This window comes from Suricata suricatta, chromosome 15 (assembly GCF_006229205.1).
Source record: "Suricata suricatta isolate VVHF042 chromosome 15, meerkat_22Aug2017_6uvM2_HiC, whole genome shotgun sequence".
NCBI lineage: Eukaryota > Metazoa > Chordata > Mammalia > Carnivora > Herpestidae > Suricata > Suricata suricatta.
The window spans coordinates 45,631,432-45,641,820 of NC_043714.1; the positions used below are offsets into that span (position 1 = coordinate 45,631,432).

The following is a 10,389-nucleotide window of genomic DNA, read 5'->3' on the forward strand; positions in this document are numbered from 1 at the left end:
CTCATTCTAGTGTAGCTGCCATCCTGACTGTTGCTCTATGTAACAACTTCTCCAGGGTAGAGGTTCTGTTTGATATTTGGCTGTCCAGGGCCTAGCAGAGCACCTGGCACACAGAGCATACCAAACATTGACTCATATTGAATACATGTTGAATGAATGAATACAGATGAATAGGCAAATAGCAATACACTAGATGGACTGACAAATACCAGAAGAGGAATCCGAACAACAACAACAACAACAACAACGGAGTTTGGAGCAGGAAGTGGTCACATCTGGGTGGGGAATCGGGAAAGCTTTTCTGAGGAAAGAGGAGGTGGCATTTAGTTTGAACCTTGGGCCCGGCTGGGTTTTAGCACTCAGCATGAGGAGGAGGGAGAGAGGACGTCAGCCAGGGGAAGAGCATAGGCCTGCCTAGTAGCTTAAATACAGGGTGTGCATACAGCCTTGGATTAGGGGGACACAAGAGCACCCTGGGTAGCAGTGGGAGAAGAGGGTAAGCATAGTATACCGGTGTTTCCCCCAAAGATGTTGAAATCCTAACTACCCCCCTCCCCCGTACTTGTAAATGTAGGCTAGTTTGGATATAGGGTCTTTGCAGATGATCAAGTTAATGCGGTCATTAGGGTAGGCTCTGATCCAGTAAGATTGGTGTCCTTATAACAGAAGGAAATATGGACAGAGTGAGACTCGCACACTGGAAGAGCACCACGTGAGGAGGAAGGTGGAGATTGGAATGACTGTGTCTGTGAGCCAAGGAACACCAGAGGTTGCCAACTGGCCATCAGAAGCTAGATGAAAAGGCACAGAACAGATTCTCCCTTGCAGCTCCCAGAAGGAACTCCCCCACACCTTGATTGTAGACGTCAGTCTCTAGAACTGTAAGAGAATTAATTTCTGTTGTCTGAACCCCCCAGTTTCTGGTGCTTTGCTGTGGCAGCCCCAGGAAGCCATACAGCTTGGGAGGCTCTCCGCTGGCCAGCTCTGGGCTTGGACCTTGACAGCCACCAGGGATGCAGTGAAGGCTTCTGGGCAAGAATGATCCCAGTCAGATATCTGTCCCTCTTTGCTACCCAACCTGTCAACATTAGGGGATTCTCTGGGTGGAAAGGTCACAGTACCCAGGCTCAAAATAGTCAGGCTGAAGGACACTGTTCCATCCATATTACTGGATTGCATGGCATGGGCCCAGCTCTCCCCCACAGGTCCTGTGAGGAAACGCTATGGTACCTGTACTATATGGCTTGTGGTGGAGCTAAGGAGCAAGACGAACAAGCAGGGACAGTGGCGAGCAGCGTACAGCCCAAGTGGGGGCTCTCTGTGATCTGGCATTGCCAGCATGAGCCCCGATCTCCTCCCTGCTCTGTGGGGCCAACAGTGACTTATCAGCTCAGGTGGTTTGGATTCTGAACTATAAAATATAATTCCAACTTGAGCAAAAAGAGAATTTATTTGGCACATATGATCTGTGTGTGAATAGAGGTTGAATGAAGGCAGATGAACTACCAAATAATTATAGGCAAGTCAGAAAGCGACAGATACTAGAAGAAAGGTCTGCACAAAATGCTGGGAGGCAGGAATCGGTCACATCTGGTTGCAGGGGATCCAGAGCCAGATCCTGAAGGAAGTTCACAAATAAGAAGGAATGGCCGCACTCAGAGAAGGATGACTGGGAGCTTTAGGGAGCCGTCTGGGAGCTCTTGGGAGCAAACTAGGAGCTCTGGAGGGCCCTAGAGGGTGGCCCATGGAGTGGCAGCTTTAACTATTTCCCGGAGTCGAATTTTCAGGGAGAGACCTGGGTTGGCTTACTTTGGGCCATGGGTCCACCTCTGGGGTGGAGTGTGGCCTGTAATCTGGAACTTGGGTGGAAGGGACCATCCTCTCATGGACACACAGTAGAACCACATGACAAGCAAACAACAGATACCTTGTGCAGAGGAGAAGAGGAGGATCTGAGATTCGGAAGGCTGAATGACAAAGAAAAGAGTCGGAATGAATCATGAATGAGACATAGGGAGGAGACACCCCTGACCAGAACCCAATGCAAGTGCAGGAATAGTAGGTGCCTATGGTTCCCGGCCAGGAAGCCACACCCACACCCCTTCCCTACTGAGATCTTTCTCTGCTCCTTCCCCACCCCCTACCTGTGTCTTTGTGGTTCCCATGGAAGCCAGTCTGACATCATGTCTGAGTGGATCAATCTGAGGGCAGCACAGGGCCCAGCTTGGGCCAACCCTGGTACATTCTGGGCCTTCATGCAATACTTTTCCCTCGTAGGTTCTTAAGTGAGTTTGAATTGCATTTGTATTCGTGTGGTTGTCTAAATGTAGGGTCCTAGTCCATGTACAGTTCCCGCCCTCAGGGAGCTTAAAGAGCAAGAGCAACAATTACAAACATAGCTGGAATATAAGATGAATATGCTTTGATAAATACTTCCAAGCCACATACATACACATGTACAAAGGGACCGGAAACACAGATGAAACCTGGTAGAGGAAGAAAGACATTGCAAGAGAGAGAGCAGCTTAAGCAAAGACCAAGCAGGAAAGTGCTCCACAGTTTTGGAGAATTTAGTCCAGCGTGGACCGGAGTGCAAGGTTCGCGACAGCGAGTGGCTGGAGGCAAGGTGAGGATTTGAGCTGAGCCTTGCATGTGATGTTAAACAGTTTGGACTTCATTCTGAGACATGGGGAGAACTGGAGAACCAGGGAGGGAGCTGTGTTTTATGAACAGCATGTGGTGGTGCCATGAAAAGTTGAACAATGGTGGGGGTTCTGGCGACCGGGCCTCCTCAGGAAGAGAATGCCAGAGGTAGAGCAAGCGCAGGGGACACATGGTCTCAACAAGCAGAGGGTAGACACTGTGGGTGGTATGTGGGGACACGCAGGTCAGAGCCAGCAGCTTCCAAGCTGGGCCATCGGTCCAAAGGGTTGATGGAACCTTGTTGTCAAGGAGTGGAGGCCCGAAGGGGAGGCTGAAGGGGGAGTAGAGGTTGGAAGGAAGGGGAAAGCTGAAAGCAAGGAGTGGCAGAACTGGCCAATAGGAAGAGAGCGGAAACAATTCTGGAGCTACAATGGACTCCCACTGGCTCTTCCTAGCAGCGCAGAGAGAACTTGCAGGATCTCCCCCCACCTCCCAGGTCCACTTAAAAGAGCCTGAATGGAAGGAGCACAGCAATCAGCCAGGGGGCTCTTTTCATAGTTCAGACAAGAAGTTGAGAAGGATCTGGGGCTTTTGTGGTAGAGACACAGGGGAGGAGATAGCCCAGGAGCATTTATAAAAATATAAAAATTTTTTTAATGTTTTTATTTCTTTTTGAGAGAGAGAGACAGTGTGCACAGGGGAGGGTCAGAGAGAGAGGGAGACACAGAATCTGAAGCAGGCTCCAGGCTCTGAGCTAGCTGTCAGCACGGAGCCTGATGCAGGGCTGGAACCCATGAACCATGAGGTCATGACCTGAGCCAAGGTCGGACGTTCAACCAACTGAGCCACCCAGGCGCCCCTAGCATTTTTAATTTAAATTTTTAGTAGAAAATGCATGCTCATGGTTAAAAAGAAACTATTAAAGTATTAGAGGAAACTACAGATGAGCATTATTATTCTGAAATAAGGAAAGACTTTCCAAGCCTCATATGATAGGAAGCCCAGCTCTCATTAAAAAAAAAAAAATCAATAAATATGATTACATGAAGAGCTAAGTTTTTAAGTCATATAGAAAAAATGACACACACGGGGAGAGGGAGCAAATATTTGGGGAAAATATTGACAATATATTTGATAGTCAAAGGTGCTAATTGTTACCTTCTGAGAAGGGCTTGTAGAATTTAATTTAAAAAACTACTGTATAGAACAGTGAATAAAGAATATGCATGGATAATTTGCAAAAGAAAAAAGTAAATGCCCAATAAACAGATGAAAAAATGGCCAACCTCACTAACAGTCAAAGGCGCTGCGTAATCACCAGTATCCTCTCCAAGGCTGAGTCTTGATGGGTCCACAGGATTTCTAGCACTGGGAGCAAGTTTAGTGAGCCCAGGCGAGGCCAGCCAGAGGACACCCTGGACACTTGGGCCAAATTCTGAACTGATGGGGTTTGGAAATAGGAATCCGTGAAGAATTCCAAGTAAAGGAATAACACTGAGGAGGTGGCATTCTAAGAAAAATTGTCAAGGTTAGGCAGGAGGGACAGGAAGCCTGGTGGATTTTAGGGGATGTATATTCAGTAAACATTTCCTGGGAACCAAGTATCTACCTGGTATAAAGTATCTACACAGAGATAGAGAAAAGAACAAAGATCTGGGAGAAGGATCAAGAAAGTTCTTCAAAGACTTGAAGGATAAATAGGAACTTGCCTGCTAAACTCTCCACTACTGGAAAATGACCTTATTTAGCTTTAGAAACAGATATGAAAAAGTCAAGTGATACAGAGGAATATGCAGTTAAAGTAACTCTCCAATGCAATTTGGCCCACAGTGCCCTCCTCCCGGAAAAGGCAGCAGTCATGGTCATTGGCTTCTAGCACAGAGTAGTGAGTAAGTACCCATGTTTTTCCTGAGTTTAAACTCGGCTCAACCCCCAGCAAGCTTGGGCAAATAGTTTAACTTCTCTACCTCGGTCTCCTCAATCACGTGAGGAGTGTGATGATGACGGGACTCACCTCCAGGGTTGTTAGAAGCATGAAAGGAGTTAAAATGTGGAAAGGGTTCACAGTAGCACCTGGAAATAGCCAGTGCGCATCTCCCGTTAGAGTTCCTAGTATGCTCCAAGTATGGAACATGCATGTATATAATCATTTGGTACAGATGAGGATGAAATAAGATAATGTATATAAAATGCTTAGTAAGGTATCCAGCAAAAAAGAGAAGAAAGTGTTGGAAAGCTTCCAATTGCTCTTGTCCTCAGCAGAGTGGCAGGATGGCCAGTCAAATGGGCAATGAGAGTCAAGGCCAGAGCTCCTACCTAGGATGATCCTCTATATGTGTGTGTTGAGCAAGTGAATTAATGAGTGAGTGAGTGGATTAATCCTTCCCCTAATAGTCACAAGATGAGCTATATCGAATGCTACCAGTCCCATGCTTCTTGTCCTGATTAAAAAAAAAAAGTGCAAAAGGAGGAAGAGAAAGTTTCTCTGTGCCAGAGTGTCCTCACCATTGTCTACTTCCAATGCATCCCTTTTGCCATGGAGGCTGAGAGCCTGAAAATTACAAATCCCAGAATCCTTCAGTAGCAAGGATCTGGGTTCGAATGCAGTCATTGGAGGTGCTTGTGCAAGATTTGGAAGGAGATGAGAGGAGTAGAATATGAGAAGGTATAGTGGCCTCTAGGAATGCGCCTGCATGTCTCCCGCTGTGGTTTGCAGAGACTGTGATCATCACTGCATTCTGTCTTTACTTTGCTCCTCCAGCCTTTTCAGCAGTTGTGTAACTGCTAAAAACGTATTTATTTACATTTGCAGTATTATAAAAATGTGTTAAGTCCATGTATTGAGCTCCTTCCTGCTTGAAATACCTAGAGTGGTGTCTGTTTTCCTGGCTGAACCATAACCAGACACTTTTTTTTTTCTTTTTTCAGGAAAGAAGAACATTCCCAGAAATCCACCATCAGAGTCTTACTCACATCTAATGGGCTAGTGCTGGTTACAGACCCAAGCTAATTGGCAAAGATGAATGGGATTACCATAACAGGTTTAACCCAGCCCCATTCATGCTCCTCACCCCCTAGGGGTGGGCATATTGCTGCCTCATACTTGAACAAAGAGCTAAATGGCTAATGGCTATTGTGCTGGCACATATCCTTTCTGTTCCCCAGAGCCTGGGAGACCCCAGTTTGGTAGGAGAGTCCTAATAAGACAGGCTGGACTGGGAGCAGGGTTTGTCTTCCAAGTTTTTGGCTGATGGTAGTAATGAATGTCTAAGAGACTGGGCATCAGGATCAGGCTTAGAACCCATTAGAAAACAATCCGTTGTGTTTGTACTGATTTGAGGTGAGCATTTGTATTTTCTTCTCTGCGAGGCTAAGCAGTCTTGGGACATATTAAAAAACAAAAGTATGGTGCCGTAGAGCAGGACTAAACATTATTTGTGCATTATCTAGTGAAGGAAGAAATAGTATGTCTCTCACAGCTATCTTCTGTTTTAATAAAATCACAGCAATTACTTTCATAACACAGTGTGCCTAGCATGTTTCCCAAATGACACTGAGTCAGTTATTCCTCACAATAATAGAAGGTAGGTATTATATTTGTTCCTATTTACGGGTGAGGACGTTGAGGCTGAAATTTGAACCCAGACGGTCTGGGAGAGAGGTCATGTTCAAAATGGATGAACTGAGGCGCCTGGGTGGCTCAGTCAGTTAAGCCTCCAACTTCGGCTCAGGTCAGATCTCAAGTTTGTGAGTTCGAACCCCGCATCGGGCTCTGTGCTGACAGCTAGCTCAGAGCCTGGAGCTGCTTCTGATTCTGTGTCTCCTTCTCTCTCTGCCCCTCCCCCTCTCATGCTCTGTCTCTCTCTGTATCAAAAATAAATAAAACATTAAAAAAAATTCAAAACAGACGAATGAATGGATGAATGAGTCCATCGCCTGGTATGCGCTGGGTGTGAGTTACACTGCTTCTCAAATGTTTGCAACTGCTGTGTGATTAGCAAACTGTGAGTGCAAAGTTACCAAATTTGAGGTGGCCTTTGATCATTATGAATTCTCTTTATCACTCCTATGATGGCTGAAAACAATCACGGGAGGAGCCATGGTATTTGTTCCTGGATGTATTACTCCCGGTGACTGCTATAACAAATTACAAGTCTAGTGGCTCTACAGGACATACGTTTACTCTTTTACAGTTCTAGAAGTCGGAAGACTAACATTGACACGGCTGCATTCCTCCTGGAAACTCTAGGGGAGAATGTGTCTCCTCGCCTTGCCACCTTCTCGAGGTCATCTGCATTCCTTGGCTCTTGACCTGTTCTTCCGGCTTCAAAGCCAGGAACATAGCATCTTGTCTCCTCTCTGACCTCCTGCCTAGGGAAGTGTGACAGTGGGTCTGCAGGGGAGGGGCAGGGAGGTGGCTACCAACAGACATCGCTTTTGCTCCCTGTCCTCTGCACCTTCTGGCCTATCCGAGGAAACAGGGTCTGAACACAGAATGACCACTGCAGACATAGGACACACCACTGAAGTGTCGCCTTCTTTCTGAACTCTCATTTATACATGGAAATCATGGAAGAACAATGGAATCCATTGCTCTCTACAGAGTGCACTCCCAGATCCGCCAGCGAATGCTAACCTGCAGAGCAGTCACAATGAGGCTCTTCCTCCCTGTCACGCCAGCTGAAACAGGGAGGTCCCCATGGTGCTCACTTCCTGGGAGGCGTCAGGGGTGGCCCATGCCTGCCAGGAAGTTTCCCCTTCACTGCACCAATGAACGCAAACTCTGTCAAACAGGAGTTGGGGTCTGCACGTTGCCCACAAGCACAGGCGGGCCAGCGCCACACAGCTGCAGGCGGCCCGGGGTTCTCACAGCACTCCTCCCTGGTCTTACAGGTGGCCTGGAGCCGGCTGCAGGTGACAGGCCCGGTGGTGATGCACCACAGTGACTCTGGTCCCATTCACCGCCATCAGATGCCAGCTGGGCTATCCCTTAGGAGTCTGAGTTTGGCCAATCCCTGCACCTGACCTCCCCAGACCGCACAGGGGCCTTGGGCATGCAGACCTGTCCCCAGGAGGCCAGTCAGGGGAGAGAAGCGTTACAGGAAACATGGGAGGCAAGAGAACACTGAGGAGGGAGTCAGAGCCCTCCGTTCCTCGCACCAAATGGGCAGAGAAGGCCCACTGGTCCTTCCAGCTCAGTGTCAATCCCCAAGGCCCCGTGAGGGCATATACGCAGAGTCCCCTCCTGAGCAGAATCCTGGCGTGTGAGGGCAGGGGGCATCTGAAGATGGTCAAGACCAACCCTGTCATCTAATAGATGAGGAGAGCAAGGCCCAGAGATGCTAAATGACATGCTAAATGCTCAAATCCAGACAGAGGGAGGACGTCAGAACTAGAACCTGGGACCCACTAGAGCCAAACCAGTCACCCTGGCCTTTAATTTCCACCCCCAACACACGTACACACACAGGTGGCAGGTGACCCTCTGGGACTTCTGCCCCCTAATGAGAGTGTCCTTTGACCTGAGTACATTTGCATACACATGTGGACTCAGGAGGTGCCTGGAACTCACTTCGTGATGATGACAGCAGCTTAGTTTTGTGCCAAGTTCGGGCCAAACCCTACCTACATTAGGTCATGTAATCCCCACGGCCTCGGTGGAGTATTCATTATCCCCAGCTTACGAAAGAGGAGCCTGGACTCGAGGAGATCTTTTCACTTGCCCAAGGTACTCAGCCAGAAGAGGCAGAACCAAGAGTTGTGCCCAGGTCTGCTGACTTCAAACCCACTCTCTTAGCCAGGCCAGGATCTGCCCCTGCTTGAGACAGGACCTACTTCTATTCCTCCCACTAAAGGCCTCGTGCAGGCCTGGATTCTTCCCTGGGCCTTCCCTCCAGGTAGCAGACATAGTTTTTGGCAGAGGAGAAGGTCAAGGGCTGTAAAGTGTGATGAATATCGATCCAAATGCAAGTGTGTAAGAAGCCCAAGGCTCGCATGGGAGCCACATAGACTGCTCAAGTTCACCTGAACCTGGGCAGGGTGGTGGCCTGAGGGAAGAGGGGGACAGGGGAGGGGGGCAGGCCTGCAGGCAGGGTTGGAGGAAGACTGACTTTGCAATGTGTACCATCTTTATATCTTTTTTTAAATTTTTTTAATGTGTTTATTTATTTTTGACAGAGAGAGACACAGCATGAGCAGGCGAGGGTCAGAGAGAGAGGGAGACATAGAATCTGAAGACAGGCTCCAGGCTCTGAGCTAGCTGTCAGCACAGAGCCCAATGCGGGGCTCAAACCCACGAACCGTGAGATCATGACCTGAGCTGAAGCTGGACGCTCAACCAGCTGAGCCACCCAGGCACCCCCTCTTTATATCTTTTAAATCCAGTGATATGTATGTATCTGGCCTTTTAAAAAATAAAACAGATGTTTTTTTCAAAAAGTTACCCAAATATATTCAGAAGGGGTTATGACCTCAAACTGGCCCACAATGCATGCTTTTTGTAGCACACGCCCTGTGACACCTGCCAGCCTCCAGAAGCAGCCAAGCGCTTCGTGCTTTGGGGATTTATTATGATAAATAATAACCTGTCACCATGCTGGCAGAGCAGCACAAGTGGGTTCTCGCATCTCCTGGCCCAGTTCAGAATTTGACTAGCCTGAGAGTTCCACTTAGCAGAGGCCCGGGCGTTCTAGCCTCCTCCTTACTCAACTGGAAAGATGTGCAGAGAGACAGAGGAGATATGGCTGTCATCAACCGCTACTCACCCACCCCCAGCACGTCATCCCGTTACTCTCTTCGGAGCGCTTAGCACTACTTGAAATGATCTCCTTTATGTATTTGCTCCCTGCTAATTACATCTCTACCCAGTAAGCAAACACCATGGGAACAGGGCCTTGGTCCTGTTCCCACCACCTAGAACAGTGCCTGGCACGTAGTGAGCCTGTTTTGAATAAACGATCATGTAGACTCATAGACTGTCAGAGTAGAATTGCACTATCTACCTTATAATAGAGCCGAACTGAGAGTTAAATGAGATGATACATGATGCATGTAAAAGCTCTTATGAATGAAAGTATTATGCCTAGGGATGCCTGTGTGGCTCAGTACATTAAGTTTCCAACTTCTGCTCAGGTCATGATCTGGGTGTTTGAGAGTTCAAGTCCCGTGTTGGGCTCTGTGCTGATAGCTCAGAACCTTGGAATCTGTTTCAGGTTCTGTGTCTCCCTCTCTCTTTGCCCCTGCCCTACTCACACTCTGTGTCTCTTTCTCTCTCTCAAAAATACGTTTTTTTTTTTTTTTAAAAAAAAGAAAGTATTATGCCTAGCATAGTGCTTTAAACATGCGAGTTTAAGAGATAGTGAGTGAGGGGTGAAGATAAAAGGGAGCTTCGTCATGAACTGGCCCAGCCCAAATACTTAACTGAAGACAAGTGGCCTTCTTCATGTCAGCCTCCTTCAGAGATAAGGAAGGTTTGGTTATGAGCCACACTTGGGGATCTGCTAAGGAAATGCCAAACCCTGCCCTAGCCCCTGCGGAGCCCAGCGGCCCACGAGAACATTCAGATCCCTATCACTACCCCCGAACCCCGCCCCCGTTTGGAAAAGAGGGCAGCAAAGATGGACACAAGTCTCTCTTTCCCCACTGGCTAATGGGGTTTAGAAAAATTGACCTTGACACTAATAGTCCCATGGGCTACTGTCCCTAGAGAGTCATGAGTCATGAGTGTCTCTCTCTCTCTCTCTCTCT

General features: G+C 48.0%; 1 long non-coding RNA gene across 1 annotated transcript; it reads left to right on the plus strand.

Annotated features, from left to right (window-relative positions):
* The first annotated feature begins 2,449 nt into the window (after nucleotides 1-2,449).
* LOC115279530 lies at nucleotides 2,450-6,164 on the plus strand. Its single transcript, XR_003903494.1, has 3 exons — nucleotides 2,450-2,626; nucleotides 4,474-4,532; nucleotides 5,572-6,164. It is a non-coding gene; the product is annotated as an uncharacterized LOC115279530 (long non-coding RNA).
* Nucleotides 6,165-10,389: the final 4,225 nt, after the last annotated feature.